The 20934-nt window shown below is 38.9% G+C and overlaps 3 long non-coding RNA genes across 7 annotated transcripts in view; 1 reads left to right on the top strand and 2 right to left on the bottom strand.

Annotated features, from left to right (window-relative positions):
* LOC147799536 (uncharacterized) overlaps positions 1-20934 on the top strand; it is a 243924-nt gene that overhangs the window by 181416 nt on the left and 41574 nt on the right. The gene's annotated exons all lie outside the window — the stretch shown is intronic.
* LOC147799537 (uncharacterized) overlaps positions 1-20934 on the bottom strand; it is a 151194-nt gene that overhangs the window by 102901 nt on the left and 27359 nt on the right. The gene's annotated exons all lie outside the window — the stretch shown is intronic.
* Positions 974-7728, bottom strand: LOC147799538 (uncharacterized). 2 transcript variants are annotated; one of them, XR_015424905.1, is made up of 5 exons: positions 6991-7728; positions 5821-6607; positions 4699-4823; positions 3931-4035; positions 974-2639 (listed from the first exon to the last, which is right to left on the bottom strand). It is a non-coding gene; the product is annotated as an uncharacterized LOC147799538 (long non-coding RNA). The 2 variants fall into 2 exon arrangements; XR_015424906.1 differs by having other exon boundaries at positions 6948-7722.

Genomic DNA, 20934 nt, shown 5'->3' with positions numbered 1-20934 from the left:
AGAAAGGGAGTAATGGGTATATCAGCACCAATACCCTAAGAAAACAATACCAAGACATAAAAACAAGGATGTCACGACCGTCACGCTTCTGAAAGTTCTTCTTCCCCAAAATCATGCTGAATAGGCCCGAAACTGTATTCAGTTTGAACCCCCCCCAACGCTAAAGCTGGATTTGCTGCTGGGAAGACCAGTAATGTGTGACCAAAGGACAAATCGCAAAAACACAGGAAGCACTAGCACAGCCAAGATCTCTTGCCTTGTTCAGCATATTATGAATATGAAACCTACGTCAATGAATAGAGGAACATGTGCCCTTTGATTGTCATCATGTCTACCACATTTCAAGCAATCAGAAACTTTTTTGGCTAAAATATTGCGATCACACTGTGCGCTGAAGTGTCTCGGTAAAGTGAGAACAAAGAGCAGTGGGACAACTCTAGCCTTCTTTCGCAGGTATTTCCAAGGCTTCAGCTTAAATATGGACAGGAAAATTATCTCAATGGACAGAGAAATATATACCGTCTCTGAAGATATCAAGGTCAGCCCATTTTGACCGTTTCAGAATATTTACTGTAAACTCGGCTATGGAGACATGTAGCGGCAGACGCAGACCGACTACCGTGTGTACAAAGCGAAAACGAACGAAATAGGGAGCATGTCTAAGGAAAACTCTGACCCCCATGTCTGTTCTGCTGCAAAACGGCATGAAATTTTCTTTTTGGATGATAAACATATAACCTTTCCAAAGACTCCAGGATCAGCCCATCTCTTGACAATTTAATATCGGATATGGAGACAACGTGGCGTGTATTTGACGTGTGTAGCATGCAAAACCAAAAAAATATGAAACCTTTTTGTTTAATGTTTCCAAATATCGAAATAAAATTTTCTCCAGGGGATAGCTCGCCCATTCGGACCATTTGTCAACCTACTTAACCTCGGAGATAAAAACTCTTCGTCGAAAAAAACTAAATAACGTGTGTACAATGTGGGAAACAATTTCATTTATTCGGCATTTTCCAAGATAAAGAACACAGCAACATTAAACAAAAACACACAACACAAAATACACTGAGATCACAAACACAAACTTACAAATGCCCCGAGAGGCACAGTTAATCCAATTAACTGTCACCCGTAAGACTTCATTTCTGAAGCTCCAGGTTTACACAAACGTGCACACACATACACAATACAGTAACAGCACAAGATTCAAGAAATGGCAATAAATAAATCGAACAGAAAAAATATATACAATTGGCAAAATAATATAAATATGACATACAAATACATTAAAATAACCAAAAAAAAATTAATTACAGAAACAAATCAATCAATTAAACAATAAGTACCCCCAAAACAATAAAAGAAATTTATTGTGTAAAAACCGAAAAAATCAGAAAGACACCACGAAATAACAAAATACACTTGAATACCGACAAAAGCAAAACCATTGACACATCTGGCCCACATGGCAAATCCTAGGTATTCAAATCCCCCCATTTTGTGCTTCCTTGCACCAAACAACACAGTGACCCTCCCACAACTTGCCAGTCCCAACGACCTTATTACAAGGGTACTCCACTGCAAATTCAATCAGTACTCTGTCAAGTTTCATATAGTTTCAAATTCAAGTGGGTACTTGGTAAGTTGATCCCGTGTTGAAGGGTTATTTAAACCACTTCAGTTCTCAAACGTTCAGGTACATGTAGGTCATCTCAAGAGCATGTAATTGGCAAAATGCAGTTTTTGAATTAGTGCCCTAAGGTTTGTCCAGCCTGATCGTTTCAATGTACCACCTGTTCACTAAGACTATTTCACGGTCAAAAGCTCTATGAAGACCTCTAACAACAAATGTAAGCAAAAGATGGATGCTTTTAGATTCAAGTAAAGACAAATTCAATGTACATATGCAACCAATCCGTGTAATCCATTTTAAATCTTCTTCACTAGAGAATTATCCTGGTTGCTCAACGTTGAATTTTGTTCCATTTGTCAATGTATAAGGTTTCTGTTGTGAAGGTACCAGATAGGCTACTTGTATTCCAGAATAGTCAACACTAGAAACTTGCAAGATGAAAGCAAGACATACTAAGTCTGTTTGATTTGGTAGTGACATAACAAGATTTTCGCGAGACATTTTGTACTCATTTTCAGCTTCAAACTGCATGTTAACTAAGGTACAATTCAGGTCCACTATTTTCTTTGACCATCCTAGCATAAGCAAAACTTTGGTTTCCTTAGTAATGTATTGAGATGCATTTTATTAGCATGACAACATCTTTGGAAGCCATGGATGTCTTGAAGGTCATCAGACTGACATTATATTGGCCTATACACAAGAGCACTGTTACCAAATAAAGTGCTAGCTGACAAGATGTGATAAGGAAAGTCGTTGGTATACATAAGCAACCTTTCAACAAAACCTTTTGTTGCCACCACAAGACAAACGGTCACTGCAACAGTTGCAAATTCAGTTCTGTTATGTTGAGGAAATCAAAATCATGCTGTTGTTACTTTTATTGAGGCTGAGCATGTCACAGCATGGAGCGTATCACTGTTCGACCAGCAGCAGAAGACTAACGCGTAGAACAGATAGGCACAGTGCTAGAGTCCAAATCTTGGCCGTAATTGTGGTACTGAGTACAGGCGTAAACAAATCACAGAAAAGTGTTTAATTAGGATGACATGATTTACAATTAAAGGCATCACATGAATAATAAGTGACAAAAAACCAAAATTACCAACAAGCCAATAAAATCACCTCAAAAGGAGGGCACAGAGGACTTGATTAAAACTGGATATTTTTTAAATGAGTAAATTCACATGATTAAAAAGAACGAGTAAAAAAAATTCTTTTTATAGCATGGCCTTCACTTTGCGGGATAATTTTCTTACGTTTGGAAATATGGAAATGAAACGTTCTCCTCAGATATTTTTTTCTCTTTTTTGGGCTGTCATTTTGATCACCTGTGTGGAGACTACTGTTTCCTTTGTTCTGGTTAATTTGTCTTGCTAATGATATGAGCATAAATGGGGGTAATAGTAGTTTATTTTACTTTTGCAGTCCCTGCTGACCCGCATAACTGATATTTGTCTCGTTATGTATTCGGATTTTTATCCCCGGTCCCTGCTACTGCTTATATTTACTTGTATTTGTGTTGTTTTTTTTTTTACATAATTTGTGTTTAATTTTGCTTTGTTTGTTCTTGTGATGGTCAAATAAATAAGAATAATTGAAGAGATGGTACTCATCATGATTAACCAAGATACACTTTTCGACCATTTGAAGACCATCGTCATACACAGGCTAAACTAACTACTAAAACAGATTGACTAACGAGTACAAGAGGGAGAAGATTACTAGTAGACACAATGACCGACCCAAGCTTTTGCCTTCATTTGTGTATAGTTCTCTTAAATTTGGGAATATCAGAATCAAACATTCTTCAGTGGATATGTTCAACAAAATGACAACAAGATCAGTTGATTTTCACCAACCCTACAGTCACAGACAAAAGCTTAGTTTGGATAAGGCCTTATATAGAGCCAAATTTGCTGCAAAACCATCCAATTACAAGACCAACTTACAAATGGGAAACCAGGAAACATAACTGCCCTAAGTATTCACCTCCATTAAATAAGACTTGACGCTTTACATGGTGGAGACTAAAAACAGGGCTTGTGGTTACATCATGTGGATAGATCTCCCTTGGAAGAGGTATGGTTCTGATAAGAACTGTAGAGTGTGTGCTTGACGTTTCATCCAGCATGCTCTCGTCATCCTCAAGAGTAGAGCCTGATAAGCCATGCTCCAGATTTTACAGAACAATTGTACATGTATACAAAATTATGTACAGATATTGTTCAAAATCTGGAACATGACTTTCATTGTTAGGCTCAAATCATAACATGATATGAAGTGCTTACCGAGTGAGTTGTGTCGTCAGTAATGCCAGTTGCCAGTGATGTGTTAAACTCCAGAAAACTGTCTCCAACGGACTTGGTCTTGTCTCTTCATCAATGCTACAGTTACTAAAACCACAGAGTCCAGTAAACAAAGATCAGAGCTGAATAACATACAAGTAGACATCACTGCGATGTCTTTATAGTCTTTAACTCTCATTTTCGTATTGACCTTTGTTTCAACTCTCTTCAATTGTTGGTTGATCAGCAAACACAACTCCTGAAAAGACATAATTCTAAAGCTTCGAAGCAGCCATTTTAAACTGACAGCCCTTCTACTTTCTTGGGCTCTTTCAACAGCCCAAGAAAGAAGAAAATTTAGACAGTCCAAAATCGTCTGATTCAATAGGATTTTGCATACACCGAAGGGGTTACTCCAAACACTCTCTGATATTTCATGTTTTACCTGCCATCCAAAATTTATCAATGGTATTAAATTATGGCTCCCCATACACAGGTATGTCACCCAGGTTTACGCGAAAATTAAATTAATCCACAGAGAAGGACCTCTGTCCCTGTCAACTTTTTGAAAAGTGAAGAGACCTGTAACATAATGACGTCATGCTTAGTTTCCTAAGGCAGTAAGATAGGGAAGCATTAACTGTCCAAGTAAAAAATAATAGCTTGACATCATTATGTTTTGGGTCCATATATGAAATATATACGAGTCCACAGGGGACTGAATCAGTGAATTATACCTTTGGAGTAACCAACAACATTGGACCCACGTACCTTTTACCCAGCAGGCAGCAGCAAGACATCAAAGTCCGATCACCTCAACAACGAGCACAGGAACCCCATCCTCAAGAGGTTGGATGTACCATGAACATCGGCTCACTCAGCGGCTTGTGCTCTGGCTGAGATGGACACACACAACAGTCATTAAAAACATGCAAAAGGAAGAAATTACAATACAACATGAGTGCATTAGCTTGGATTAACTGATTCTCAGAGGGCAGTGGAAAATGAGAAAGATGGAGAAAAGTAAGTCATAAGTGCTTCCCTAAATGACCTTCTTCCAGGCATGTGGAACACAAAAGAATTATTGTGAAGATGGCTTACATCATACTTCCCAGCCAATGTTGAATCCTTGGTGTGTATGATAGAAGCCTGTCTTGTGTTGAGGATATCATGAAAGAAACTCTGGACACACACGTTATTTATTCTGCATGTTGCCGCCATAGGCATGGAGAGCCTCAATCTGGCAGATTCTACAATCATGTCACAATCAGCTTCTGAAACATTGTCCAATCGTATGGTATAAGATCCGACACAGCATGCACAGAATGACGAAGCAACATACATGGCAATCACTGAACCAACTTTGTAAAGATCAAGATCGAGATTCTGCATGCTTGGGGCGGCAGCGTGCAAAGAGCGAATTGTACCTACTGTGGGCTAGCGTGCCATATTGTAACAACCTGATGCATTGCACCTTTAATGTATTTGACACAGAAGGATGGCTTCAGTGAGTAAAAAGTTGGCTTATAAAATAAAACAAGTCCAGATTTTTTTAAACAACCCTTGTGGAATGTGTACACTCATCCTTGTACGTGATTTTGATCCAGGAATGAGGACATTTCATTTCAGTACACTCCTCATTCACTACAAGCAGCCTGTAGATGCAGCTTCCGTCTTGTTTCTGTTCACTTTGGCACAAATTGTACAACCATACCAAAAAATTCCATCCATTTTTTGTAGTTTAATTCAATCCAACCTTAAAGGCTGGGGATTCTCATTAGTTGAAAACTTAAAAGACAAAACCCAAGGTCAAGATCTACATAACAACCAGGCATTTCACTATTACCATAACCATGGACTAATATCAGAATATGATGTAGACTGTTTCCATACCTGTCGAGTAGTGTCACCAGTGATAAGATATCTCTGATTTGTTACACTCCAGAGAACTGCCTCCAGGGACTGGCTTGCTCTTGTCTCTCTGTCAAACTACTGAAACTAGGAAAACTAAACCATGTTTGAATTCCAATCTGTATTACTGCACACATGTGGAGGCCACAATTTCAAAATATATAGGTGCACTTTACAACAGTAGTTGAAACATCATTGAAAGCAGTGTCAAATCAACAAAGATCAGGGCCAAATAATATACAAGCCCACATCACTGGAGTTTCTTATATAAATCTTCTTAAAATCTTCTTAGTTGTCATTTTTCCATTTCTTTTCAATTGTTGCTTGACTAGTTAGTATATTTTGTTTTTCAAAACACCTTAAATACATGTACACTTCCCAAAAAGTCCTTTTCCTCAAGCCTGTAAGCAGCAATTTAACATATTACATCCCTCTACTTTTTCCAGTTCTTAAGATTTGTTTTCAGCCATCTACAGATGCAAGCCTGCAAAACAAGGAGTGTTGATCTGGGGTTATGTTTAAACAATCCCACCTGTTTTTTCAGCCAAGCAATCTCTTCAATCTGCCTTGAGTAGAAGCACAACTTAATTGGTTGAAAAGAGTCGTGTTGGTTGGGAGTATTCATTTTGTTGGTGGCGATTGGGCTGCTACCATGTCCTAGTCGTTCATGAACCAGTGATGCAAAGTTAGTACCAAAGGAGCCTCTGATGCCAAGGAAATAGTGTTCTCTCTCGGTCCAACTTAAGGCTAATACAGGAGATCACAGTCTCTGCAGAAAACATTCCCAAATTATAAACAGTATTAACTGTAACCTCCAAGAGTGCATGTGAAATCATAATAAAATCAGAGGATTTGGGGGACCATTTTAACCTTTATAGCTCCCCATATACAAGTCACCCGGTATTTGGGCAAAATAAATGTATTCACCAAGCATGATCCTTAGATAGACATAATGAAGTCACACTTTGTTTACACGAGCTATATTATAAGACAGTAAGGTGTGGTAGGTCTTAATGTACTAGGTCTACAGGACATGAGGCAATGAGTTCACAGGAGACTCAATCAGTGAATCCAACCTTTGGGATGACCAATAACAAAAGATCACTTACGTTTTACCAAGAAGGCTACAGTAAGAGATCACAGTACAATCACCTTAACAACAGTGGCCATCATCGAGAAATGACAAGAAGCTGGTCGTCCTGTAAGCAACGATTCATCAGCGGCTTGTGCTCTAGCTGAAATGAATGCACATAACAGTCATTAAAACATGCAAAATGAAAAAAATGGCAAGAAAATATGAGTGGAGGAGCCTGTTTGCCGATTCTCAGAGGGCTTTGAAGGATCGGAAAGATGGAGAGAGCTGATTGAGAATTTGTAATTCACGTATGTGCACCCAGCACTGCAGGTGTATCAATCTAGTTATACATGGCATTTTATGGGGTGGTGCATTACAGGGGTAGCCATAATCCAGTCCCGCCTCCTGCGATACGGCTTCAAATTTTGATCAAAAGAAGCAGCGGTGGAGAGCCGTAGCCAATGTTCAATACTTGTGCATGCTGTATTCTCACATGGAGACGCCGCACCGTGTGTTGCCAACATAGAGTGCAACATAAACAGTTGAAAACATTTCATGTAGGGGTTTAACTGAAGATATACACGTACCCTACATATATATTTGCAATGGATGTTTGTAATGACACACATGATAAAGCCAAAAGTGCAAATGTTATTTAAAATAGATATTGAGCCTCTTCATACAACAGCGTCATTAGAATTGAGTATCATTCCATGACATAAATAAACTAAATTCTACAATATTCAAACATCAATTGAACTTTCGGTTGAGCAATGTGTTGCTGTGACAGAACAAAATCACAGTGCACCTGATTTTTAAGTTCTTAAATCTGGCTTTAATAACTTTTGCAAGCTAATGACCATCAGGATGACGTTCAGTTCAACGCTGGCTTCATATTTATGTGTTTCACATTCTTGTGGAAACCCCTATTGCAAGAATATCATGATTTGTTTTGCACAAAGACGGGAATAAACAAATTTTCACTGCTTGGAAAAGACTACTGCATATTTGACTACATCAGATCTATCACTCACAAAACAATCCAGCCAATGTCTCATTTCCATCACAAAAGCTAACTAGCATTCCAGTCTACAACCATGAACAATAAGTAAAACTAAGTTGAGGAAGGAAACATACATGTACATGGTAAGTGCTGCCACAATAACCTTCGTATCTGAATGAGAATGACTGAGAGAGAGGGGGAGAGACAACGGAATAACAGACAGATGAATAACAGATAGACTGACAAACATACCGACAGCACATAGACAGATGAACAAGACAAAGAGGACAGTTATCTTGGAAACTAGACCTTTCCCCATTGTATTTTCAGTACAAAAAGATTTTACGGTAATAACCAAAATCATTTTGGCAAAGAAAAATCTTTGAAAATAATCAAATTGTATTTAGAAATGATTAGCACAACCTCCAATTTTAAGATTTGCATCATGCAATCAGTAGAGATCTCCATACATGGTTCCATGCAACACAGACTTAAAGTATGAGGCCTACTTTCTACCCAATTTTTACCAGGTTCACTGAAATATGTAGAAGTTACAGATTGTATAATGTATTCATATAATTCTGAACCTCAGTGGATAGGTGTAGTTAGTTTTAAAGACTTTGACTTCCTGACAAATTCTCGTGGGGTGTAAAGGAATGTTGTCTCTTCATTTACCACATCAAATCATACTATCCTCCAGTTTGATTAGACTACTCTTTGACTATCAAATTAGTAACTTTGGCCCCACATACAGGCTGGAGATTTTCATTGGTTGAAAAATTTGTTGGACAAAAGTCATGTTTCAGATTTACAACACACCAGTACATAGGCCCCTATTACTCCCTAGGCCTATTTTTTTATTTTATTAACATTTACTGTTGGGCTGTTATCAGAAGTAGGCTAGGCCTACAGTGTTTATATAGCGTGAGCTGTTTCCAGACCTGCTGAGTACAATAAAGTGTCAAAATACATCTCAGATGTGCAACAATCCAGAAAACAGTCTCACAGGAGTGTTCTTCGTCTCTCCATTACTGCTTCAAAGTTAAGAAACCAAAGGAACCTCTTTGAAATCCCAGCCTGCATGCCTAACAGTCACTGTGGGGCTGCCATGTTTAAATGCAGGGTGCACTTTACCACAGCAAAAGCAGTGTAAAATCAACAAAGCCAAGCCCAAACTTGTGGAGTTTGTAATACAGAAATCTCGTTATCATCTTTGCCGTCTTTTCTCCATTTATTTTCAATTGTTGGATGGTAAGCCAGTCTCAGTTCTCACCTTTAAATTCACCTCCTGTGAAGTCACATTTGAACGAACCCGCCAACTTGGCCACACATGCGTTCTTGTGCGTAGGCATTGTAATGCTAATGCTGGCGCCACCGTGGAAAACTGGTCGTCTATCAACTTGTGCACATATTGAGCAGGGTACCAAACAGGGGATAAAACAGCGCTGGTGATTGGCGCGCTTGAACGAAGAGCTGAAGATAATGCAATTATTATTTTTTTCGTAATGTAAATCAAAAGAATGACCACTATTGCAAAGAGAAAAAAAAAGCATTTCCCAAAACTGTATGCGAGCAATTTGCATCAATATAAAAAACCATGTATTTCCTACCCCCAAAGCCTGGACAAACGCGACCATCTGAGGCTTGGGCTTTCAGAGCTACGGCTGGGTCTATTGTCTACGCGTCTCCACGCATTTCCAATGGAGCGAAGACCTATACCTAGCTCTTGACAAGAGATTCGGATGCAGCCGTAGTTTACATCTTGACAGCAACACACACCATGACGTCAAACTACAGTCAGTCGTAGACAAGATGCTATACGAGACGTTGTCAACCAAAAATCATCAAATTTACGTCCGAAATTCTGGGGATTCCAGCTAATTATACCTTTTTCAGGTTGCAATATAATGCCTCCTGAAGCGAAACCGATACTGGAATTTGATGCATTTTGTTTATGGTCAGCTTTTTTGACACGGACTGCATGCATATGAGCAAACGATGGGCAACATAGAGTGGTACTTATTATTATTTTATTTTGTGGGAACGAGATGATTTTGAGGGAACGAAACGATAATTCGAGGGAACGGAATTAAAAAAAATCTTCATTGTGCCTGTCCCCTTAGGGGCTCCTTAGGTACTCGTAGAGAGGGACATCGAATGCAACTGTGCGTTTTTGCAAGTTGGGTCACACTCACTGTCCGACAGTAAATGCCCCCCCCCCAAAAAAAAAAAAATAAAAAATACATGTACATACAATGTAGGGCGGAAATAATGCCGCCCGGCGCTCCGAAGGAACGGGTTAGCCTTTCGACGGTTTTGTGTGTGTGTGTGGGGGGGGGTGTCGGATCAGGTCGACATTCAAGACAATGACCAGAAGCAGTTTTCTTTTGAATAAGGGTTTGATATGCTACATTTTTAATCAGTCCTTTCCCAAAATTATTGAGCATACTTTTGCCCGATGCGGAATAACAAGTGAATCGCTGGACTGTTGGACAACTTAAAGAGCATAACACTGTATGGGTAAATAAGTGGTGAAACAAAACCACTTTCTAAAACCGTTGGGCAAAAAGAGACAAGTCTACCTATAACAGAGCCTGACAGTCTACCTATAACAGAGCCTGAAAGTTGACCCCTGATGGTGCGCTTCTGGAGCACTTGGATAAGATAAATAACGAGCAAAGATGTTATAATTAGCTGTTTCGGCAACTCACAAAACAGGTATTGCTTTTCTGATTTTTTTTAGCTGTTTTGGCAACAGCCTGAACAACTCTTTCTTTTCTTATTAATTTTTTTTTCATTTCCTTTTTGGCTTTTTGGCAAGTTGCGAAAAAGGCATTCTTTTTGTTCTTTTTTTTTTAGCTGTTTCGGCAACAGCCCGAACAGCTCTTGCTTTTCTGATGATTTTTAGCTGTTTCAGCAACTTTGCAGAAACAGGTATTGTTTTTCTGATTATTTTGTTTTAGCTGCTTCGGCAACTTTGCCGAAACAAATATTGTTTTTCTGATTTTTTTTCTTTTTCAACTCAATTCCTTTCACCAGTCGACTTTGGCAGTTTACTAAATCTGATCGACTTAAAACTTGGCAGACCTCTGGACCATTATCCAAGGACGGTCCTAGAAAAAATTCACAGTGATAACCTAAGTAGTTTATTTACTATTGATGTTTCTAATAACTAATTTTTCCCCATAGACTTTGTACACAGATCGCACGCAGTTTTCGGACAGTCCTATATCAGGCTATGAGGGCGCTATTGCAGAATTACGGCTACACCTGCTTGGGCTTTCAATTTTCAACAAACTGTCCTATATTTAACCATGGATGGCGTTGTTGCGAATTATGCTGGTCACATTTTGTCCAGCATAATGCGTGAGCAGTCCTCAACTTACTACCAGAACGAAAAAGAAATCAGACTAAAGTTTCCCTTCCGTTCGATCGCAAATATACCCAAGTGTGCAAATATTAAATAATATTTCATAAGTTTTTTTCCATTTTAGACAAACATCACGTGACATGAAATTAAAGGAGCAGTTTTCCTGCACACGTGTTTCTAGGCCATTGGTTTTGTACACGTTTTCGAGCCACAATTTTGGTAACTTTGCAATGTTTGATCGTTCCAAAGTGATACCCAACGAAGACCCTGATGCAAGATTTATTGCAAAGGGATGACGTCATGATGACTTCATCACCTTATTTTATATTCATTTTTGAACATTAAATTTTTCCCCATAAATTTTTGTACACGTTTTTCTACTTAACATAAGTGAACAAGTAGTCTTTAACTTCGGCGCAAAATTACTATAAGAACGAAGGAGAAATCGGGTACTTTACGCTGTGTTATTTGATTTGAAATATGCCTAACAGTCTGAATATGAAGTAATATTTCATTAGAAGTGTTCAGTTGAAGTGAAAATCACGTGACATGAACTTAAAGGAGCAGTGTTTCCGCAAATGAGTTTTTTGCCCTAGACTTTGTACACGTTTTCAAGGCACAATTTTAAAACCTTTCCGATGTTTGATGGTTATCAAAGTGACAGCGAACAAAGACCGTGATACAAAAATCATTGTAAGTAAAGGACGTCATGATGACGTTATCATGTCATTTATTCGTGATTTTTCAATATTTATATTAGCCATTTGACTTTGTACACGTTTTCAAGCAAGCATTTGGGTTAGTTTGAGAGCTTTGATCAACTTCACAGTTACAGCCATGAAAGACCTTGATAAAAAAATACGTCAAAATTTATTACGTCGTGATGATGTCATCATGTGATTTATTATTAATTTTTAAATATTTATTTCAGCCCATTGACTTAGTAAACGTATTCGAGGCACTAATTTCGTGCCTCAGTAATCATTGATCACCGTCAAACTTACAGCAAGCACTAACTATACAACGAAGATAATTCTAAAATATTTTTGTCATGATGACGTCATCACGGGATTTGTTATTAAATTGTGAATACTTGAATATTCCTTTAAATGTATAAAAACCCATATAAAATCAACCGTGGCCTCCCGCAACATTCTGTTTCCAGCAAGTGCAAGGATAAAAAGTGGTCTTGATTTTGTCTCGTGTAGGTTAATTGACATAACCATTCCTTCCGGTTTAAACCAGAAGTAGGCTTATTGTTTGAAAGTGGTAAAAGCTGTAAAGTTTTTTTCAACATAAGGCGTCTGTCGGTGTTAATGCTGAATTGAAACCTTGCTTATATCTTGGAGAGGAAGTGCTTTGAGCAAATATTGAGCTCATTTAATGATAACGTCATAAACAATTGCTTTTTTTCGTAACGGACAGTATCGGCGTTATCAACATGTCAGATGTTGTTAATTCTGCCTGGATTCTACTTTTGCGTTGATTAAAAAGGCTCGTGACACCCGATGATCTGCGTGGGGACGTATTAAGTCCTGAACCCCAAACAGGACGGGTGATGAAGTCAATGACAACATCAGACCCTTAACTTGCAGATTCAGCGTGGCAACAGTTGCCAAAGAGTGGCAGAGTAGTTTTAAAGTGTATATCATACAGTCCAACTTCTAGTCACAGTTATCAAAAGTGAAATTCATTTTTGCGTCAAAATGTTCAGGATAGGGCAACAGATGTCATCTCTAGTGGTCCTGCAATCTTTGTTCGTATATTTTGCACACAGAAAATGTGAAATGTGCAATCGATTACTCTTATGTTAGATATTATTAAATAATTTTTGGTTTTTAGTGTGAAATGCATATTTACGATTATGCAAATAACACGGGGTTCGCAGACCAATGTCAGTGGAGAATACACTCTTTGAGGCCCCTATATCTGTTAAAGTACATGTCCGATTGGGTTCATATTTTGCAGACACCTTGAATAGAGAGTGCTTAAGAGGAAAATTGCCTTATGTGATGATGACGTCATGAGCAGACAAGTCACGTGACATTAAATTAAACTCTTGAAGGCCCTATATCTCCAGATGTACCAGACTAATCGGGTTCAAATCTTGCAGATATCTTGAGAAGGGGCTGCGTCAGAGGAATATTGACCTCATGTGCTGATGTCGTCACCAGGAGACAAGTCACATGACATTAAAGGGGAACTTTTCAAACCACGTACACCTCGAAAGGTACGTGTCCAATGCGGTTGAAACTTTGTGTGTGGCTTGAAAGGGAAGGGTTTTAGACGAAGCCAGAATTCTGCAAAAATAAGAGGCAGTTGGACAAAAACTACGACTTCCTTTTGCAGATATATCCCTAACTACTGCAAATATGGATGTGAAACTTATATGAATAGATAGGAGAACATATGCCTTTTAAGATGACACCAAGATTGCCAGATTTATATAATTTCAAGACCTTTTATGCTCGAATATATGAAGCATTCTCTGCGAAGGATAAGGACAGGTATATTGCAGACAAAGCCAGAATTCCGCAAAAAAAGGAGGCAGTTTGAAAAGACCTCAAACTTAGTTTGGCAGATATTTCCCTAACTACTGCAAACATGGATACGAAACTTATATGAATGGATGGAGGAATAAATGGCCTTTCAGATGACACCAAGATTGCCAGATTTAGATAATTCTCAGACCTTTTATGCTCGAATATATGAAGCAATCCTTGTGCGGGAAAAGGACCGGTATAGCGCAAACGAAGCAAGGATTCCGCAAAAATATCAGGCAATCGGACACTAACTTGCATTTCCTTTGGCAGCTATTTCCCTAACTACTGCAAATATGGATATGAAATTTATATAAATAGATAGAGCAACATATGGCCTTTCAGATGACACCAAGATTGCCAGATTTAAATAATTCTTAGCCCATTTATGCTCGATTATATGAAGCATTCTCTGCGTGGGATATGGACCGGTATATTGCAGACGAAGCCAAAATTCCGCAAAAAAGGAGGCAGTTGGAAAAGAACTCGCACTTCCTTTGGCAGCTATTTGCCAACTACTGCAAATATGGATAGGAAATTAATATGATTGAATAGAGGAACATGTGGCCTTTCAGATGACACAAAGATTGCCAGATTTAGATAATTCTCTGACCTTTTAGGCTCGATTATATAAAGTATTCTCTGCGCAAGATAAAGACAGGTATGGTGCAGACGAAGCCAGAATTCCGCAAAAATATCAGGCAATTGGACACGAATTTGCAATTCCTTTTGACGATATTTCCCTAACTACTCCAAATAGGGATATGAAACTTATACAAATAGATAGGGGAAATTGTGGCCTTTCAGATGACAGCAAGATTGGAGGATTTAGATAATTCTCAAACCTTTTATGCTCGAATATATGAAGCAATCCTTTTGCGGGAAAAGGACCGGTATAGCGCAGACGAAGCAAGGATTCCGCTAAAATATCAGGTAATTGGACACGAACTTGGATTTCCTTTGGCAGCTATTTCCCTAACTACTGCAAATATGGATATGAAACTTATATGAAGGGACAGGGAAACATGTGGCCTTTCAGATGACACCAGGATTGCCAGATTTAGATAATTCTCAGACCTTTTATGCTCGATTATAGGAAGCCTTCTCTGAGCGGGATAAGGACCGGTATAGCGTAGACGAAGCCAGAATTCCGCAAAGACATCAATCAGTCAGACAAGAACTTGCACTTCCTTTGGCAGATATTTCCCTAACTACTGCAAATATGGATATGAAACTTATACAAATGTACAGGGAAACATGTGGCCTTTCATATGACACCAACATTGCCAGGTTTAGATAATTCTCGGACCTTTTATGCTCGATTATAGGAAGCCTTCTCTGCGCGGGATAAGGACCAGTATAGCGTAGACGAAGCCAGAATTCTGCAAAAAAGGAGGCAGTTGGAAAAGAACTCGAACTTAGTTTGGCAGCTATTTCCCTAACTACTGCAAATATGGATATGAAACTTATATAAATGGACAGGGAAACATAGGGCCTTTCAGATGATGCCACGATTGCCAGATATAGATATATGTCAGACGTTTTACACTCGATTATATGAAGCATTACCTGCGCATTATCAGGACTGGTATGGCGCACACGAAGCCAGAATTCCGCACAAATATCAGGCAATTAAACACGAACTTGCATTTTCCTTTGTAAGCTATTTCCCTAACTACTGCAAATATGGATATGAAACTTATATGAATGGACAGGGAAACATGTGCGCTTTCAGATCACACCAACATTGCCAGATTTAGATAATTCTCAGACCTTTAATGTTCGATTATATGAAGCAGTATCTGCGTGGAATAAGGATCAGTATACCGCAGACGAAGCCAGAATTCCGCAAAAATATCAAACAGTCAGACAAGAACTTGCAATTTCTTTGGCAGATATTTCCCTAACTACTGCAAAAATGGATATGAAACTTATACAAATGGACAGTGAAACATGTGGCCTTTCAGATGACACCACGATTGCCAGGTTTAGATAATTCTCGGACCTTTTATGCTCGATTATAGAAAGCCTTCTTGGCAAGGGATCAGAAACAGTATAGCGTAGATGAAGCCAAAATTCTGCAAATATATCAAACAGTCACTGAAAAAATCGCACTTCCTTTGGCAGACATTTCCCTTACTACTGCAAATATGGATATCAAACTTATATGAAGGGACAGGGAAACATGTGGCCTTTCAGATGACACCAAGATTGCCAGATTTAGATAATTCTCAGACCTTTTATGATCGATTATATGAAGCAGTCTCTGCGTGGGATATGGACCGGTATAGCGCAGACGAAGCCAGAATTCCGCAAAAAAGGAGGCAGTTGTAAAAGAACTCGCACCTCCTTTGGCAGCTATTTGCCAACTACTGCAAATATGGATAGGAAATTAATATGAATGGATAGAGGAACATATCACCTTTCAGTTGACACCAAGATTGCCAGATTTAGATAATTCTCTGACTTTTTAGGCTCGATTATATAAAGCATTCTCTGCGCAGGATAAAGACCGGTATGGTGCAGACGAAGCCAGAATTCCGCAAAAATATCAGGCAAGTGGACACGATTTGCAATTCCTTTTGACGATATTTCCCTAACTACTGCAAATATGGATATGAAACTTATATGAATGGATAGAGAACCATGTGGCCTTTCAGATGACACCAAGATTGCCAGATTTAGATAATTCTCAGACCTTTTATGCTCGAATATATGAAGCAGTCTCTGCGTGGGATATGGACCGGTATGGCGCAGACGAAGCCAGAATTCCGCAAAAAAGGAGGCAGTTGGAAAAGAACTCCCACTTCCTTTGGCAGCTATTTGCCAATTACTGTAAAATTGGATAGGAAATTAATATGAATGGATAGAGGAACATATGGCCTTTCAGATGACACGAAGATTGCAAGATTTAGATAATTTTCTGACCTTTTAAGCTCGATTATATAAAGCATTCTCTGCGTAGGATAAAGACCGGTATGGTGCAGAAGAAATCAGAATTCCGCAAAAATATCAGGCAATTGGACACGAATTTGCAATTCCTTTTGACGATATTTCCCTAACTACTGCAAATAGGGATATGAAACTTATACAAATAGATAGGGGTACATGTGTCCTTTCAGATGACACCAAGATTGCCAGATTTAGATAATTCTCAGACCTTTTATGCTCGAATATATGAAGCAATCCTTTTGCGGGAAAGGGACTGGTATAGCGCAGACGAAGCAAGGATTCCTTAAAAATATCAGGCAATTGGACACGAACTTGCATTTCCTTCGGCAGCTATTTTCCTAACTACTGCAAATATGGATATGAATCTGATATGAATGGGCAGGGAATTATGTGGCCTTTCAGATGACACCAAGATTGCCAGATTTAGATAATTCTCAGACCTTTTATGCTCGATTATATGAAGCCTTCTCTGCGCAGGATAAGGACCAGTATATTGCAAACGAAGCCAGAATTCCGCAAAAAAAGGAGGCAGTTGTAAAAGAACTCGCACCTCCTTTGGTAGCTATTTGCCAACTACTGCAAATATGGATAGGAAATTAATATGAATGGATAGAGGAACATATCACCTTTCAGTTGACACCAAGATTGCCAGATTTAGATAATTCTCTGACTTTTTATGCTCGATTATATGAAGCATTCTCTGAGCGGGATAAGGACCGGTATAGCGTAGACGAAGCCAGAATTCCGCAAAAATATCAGGCAAGTGGACACGAATTTGCATTTCTTTTGGAAGATATTTCCCTAACTACTGCAAATATGGATATGAAACTTATATAAATGGACAGGGAAATATGTGGCCTTTCAGATGACACCAAGATTGCCAGATTTAGATAATTCTCGGACCTTTTATGCTCGATTATAGGAAGCCTTCTCTGAGCGGGATAAGGACCGGTATAGCGTAGACGAAGCCAGAATTCCGCAAAGACATCAATCAGTCAGACAAGAACTTGCACTTCCTTTGGCAGATATTTCCCTAACTACTGCAAATATGGATATGAAACTTATATGAATGGGCAGGGAATTATGTGGCCTTTCAGATGACACCAAGATTGCCAGATTTAGATAATTCTCAGACCTTTTATGCTCGATTATATGAAGCCTTCTCTGCGCAGGATAAGGACCGGTATATTGCAGACGAAGCCAGAATTCCGCAAAGATATCAATCAGTCAGACAAGAACTTGCACTTCCTTTGGCAGATATTTCCCTAACTACTGCAAATATGGATATGAAAGTTATATGAATGGATAGAGGAACATATGGCCTTTCAGATGATGCCACGATTGCCAGATTTAGATAATTCTCTGACGTTTTACACTCGATTATATGAAGCATTATCTGGGCAGGATCAGGACCGGTACGCCGCACACGAAGCCAGAATTCCGCAAAAATATCAGGCAATTAAACACGAACTTGCATTTTCCTTTGTAAGCTAGTTCCCTAACTACTGCAAATATGGATATGAAACTTATATGAATGGACAGGGAAATATGTGGCCTTTCAGATGACACCAAAATTGCCAGATTTAGATAATTCTCAGACCTTTTATACTCGATTATAGGAAGCATTCTCTAAGCGGGATAAGGACCGGTATAGCGTAGACGAAGCCAGAATTCTGCAAAAATAGCAGGCAATTAGACAAAGACTTGCATTTTCCTTTGGCAGCTATTTCCCTAACTACTGCAAATATGGATATGAAACTTACATGAATGGACAGGGAAACATGTGCGCTTTCAGATCACACCAGCATTGCCAGATTTAGATAATTCTCAGACCTTTTATGGTCGATTATATGAAGCAGTATCTGCGTGGAATAAGGACCAGTATACCGCAGACGAAGCCAGAATTCCGCAAAAATATCAAACAGTCAGACAAGAACTTGCAATTTCTTTGGCAGATATTTCCCTAACTACTGCAAAAATGGATATGAAACTTATACAAATGGACAGTGAAACATGTGGCCTTTCAGATGACACCAAGATTGCCAGGTTTAAATAATTCTCGGACCTTTTATGCTCGATTATAGGAAGCCTTCTTTGCACGGGATAAGGACCAGTATAGCGTATTCGAAGCCAAAATTCCGCAAAAATATCAAACAGTCACACAAGAAATCGCACTTCCTTTGGCAGACATTTCCCTAACTACTGCAAATATGGATTTGAAACTTATATGAAGGGACAGGGAAACATGTGACCTTTCAGATCACACCAAAATTGCCAGATTTAGATAATTCTCAGACCTTTTATGCTCGATTATATGAAGCATTCTCTGCTTGGGATAAGGACCGGTATATCGCAGACGAAGGCAGAATTCCGCAAAAAAAAGGAGGCAGTTGGAAAACAACTCGAACTTAGTTTGGCAGCTATTTCCCTACCTACTGCAAATATGGATATGAAACGTATATGAATGGACAGGGAAACATGTGGCCTTTCAGATGACACCAATATTGCCAGATTTGGATAATTTTCTGACCTTTTAGGCTCGATTATATTAAGCATTCTCTGCGCAGGATAAAATACGGTATGGTGCAGACGAAGCCAAAATTCCGCAAAACAACAGGCAATTGGACACGAATTTGCAATTCCTTTTGACGATATTTCCCTAACTACTCCAAATATGGATATGAAACTTATACAAATAGATAGGGGAAATTGTGGCCTTTCAGATGACAGCAAGATTGGAAGATTTAGATAATTCTCAAACCTTTTATGCTCGAATATATGAAGCAATCCTTTTGCGGGAAAAGGACTGGTATAGCGCAGACGAAGCAAGGATTCCGCAAAAATATCAGGCAATTGGACACGAACTTGCATTTTCCTTTGTAAGCTATTTCCCTAACTACTGCAAATATGGATATGAAACTTATATGAATGGACAGGGAAACATGTGGCCTTTCAGATGACACCAAGATTGCCAGATTTAGATAATTCTCAGACCTTTTATACTCGATTATAGGAAGCATGCTTTGAGCGGGATAAGGACCGGTATAGCGTAGACGAAGCCAGAATTCTGCAAAAATATAAGGCAATTAGACACGAACTTGCATTTTCCTTTGGCAGCTATTTCCCTAACTACTGCAAATATGGATATGAAACTTATATGAATGGACAGGGAAACATGTGCGCTTTCAGATCACACCAACATTGCCAGATTTAGATAATTCTCAGACCTTTTATGCTCGATTATATGAAGCAGTATCTGCGCAGGATAAAGACCGGTATGGTGCAGACGAAGCCAGAATTCCACAAAAAAATCAGGCAATTGGACACAAACTAGCATTTCCTTTGGAAGATATTTCCCTAACTACTGCAAATATGGATATGAAACTTATACCAATGGACAGGGAAACATGTAGCCTTTCGGTTGACACCAAGATTGCCAGGTTTAGATAATTCTCTGACCTTTTAGGCTCGATTATATAAAGCATTCTCTGCGCAGGATAAAGACCGGTATGGTGCAGACGAAGACGAAAAAGGCATATGGATATGAAACTTATATGAATGGATAGGGAAACATGTAACCTTTCAGATCACAACAAGATTGCCAGATTTAGATAATTCTCAGACATTTTATGATCGATTATATGAAGCAGTTTCTGCGTGGGATCTGGACTGGTATAGCGCAGACGAAGCCAGAATTCTGTAAAAAAGGAGGCAGTTGGAAAAGAACTCGCACTTCCTTTGGCAGCTATTTGCCAACTACCGCAAATATGGATAGGAAATTAATATGAATGGATAGAGGAACCTATTGCCTTTCAGATGACACCAAGAATGACAGATTTAAATAATTCTCAGACCTTTTATGCTCGATTATATGAAGCCTTCTCTGCGCAGGATAAGGACCGGTATATTGCAGACGAAAGCAGCATTCCGCCAAAAAGGAGGCAGTTCGAAAAGACCTCGAACTTCGTTTGGCAGATATTTCCCTAAATACTGCAAACATGGATACGAAACTTATATGACTGGATAGGGAAACATGTAGCCTTTCAGATCACACCAAGATTGCCAGATTTAGATAATTCTCAGACCTTTTATGCTCGATTATATGAAGCAGTATCTGCCTGGGATAAGGACCAGAATAGCGCAGACGAAGCCAGAA

This window comes from Acanthaster planci, linkage group LG03 (assembly GCF_054643075.1).
Source record: "Acanthaster planci isolate LZ-2023a linkage group LG03, COTS_SCS, whole genome shotgun sequence".
In the NCBI taxonomy this organism is placed as follows: domain Eukaryota; kingdom Metazoa; phylum Echinodermata; class Asteroidea; order Valvatida; family Acanthasteridae; genus Acanthaster; species Acanthaster planci.
The sequence above is the reverse complement of the archived record's forward strand: the minus strand, read 5'-3'. Positions and strand labels throughout refer to the sequence as shown.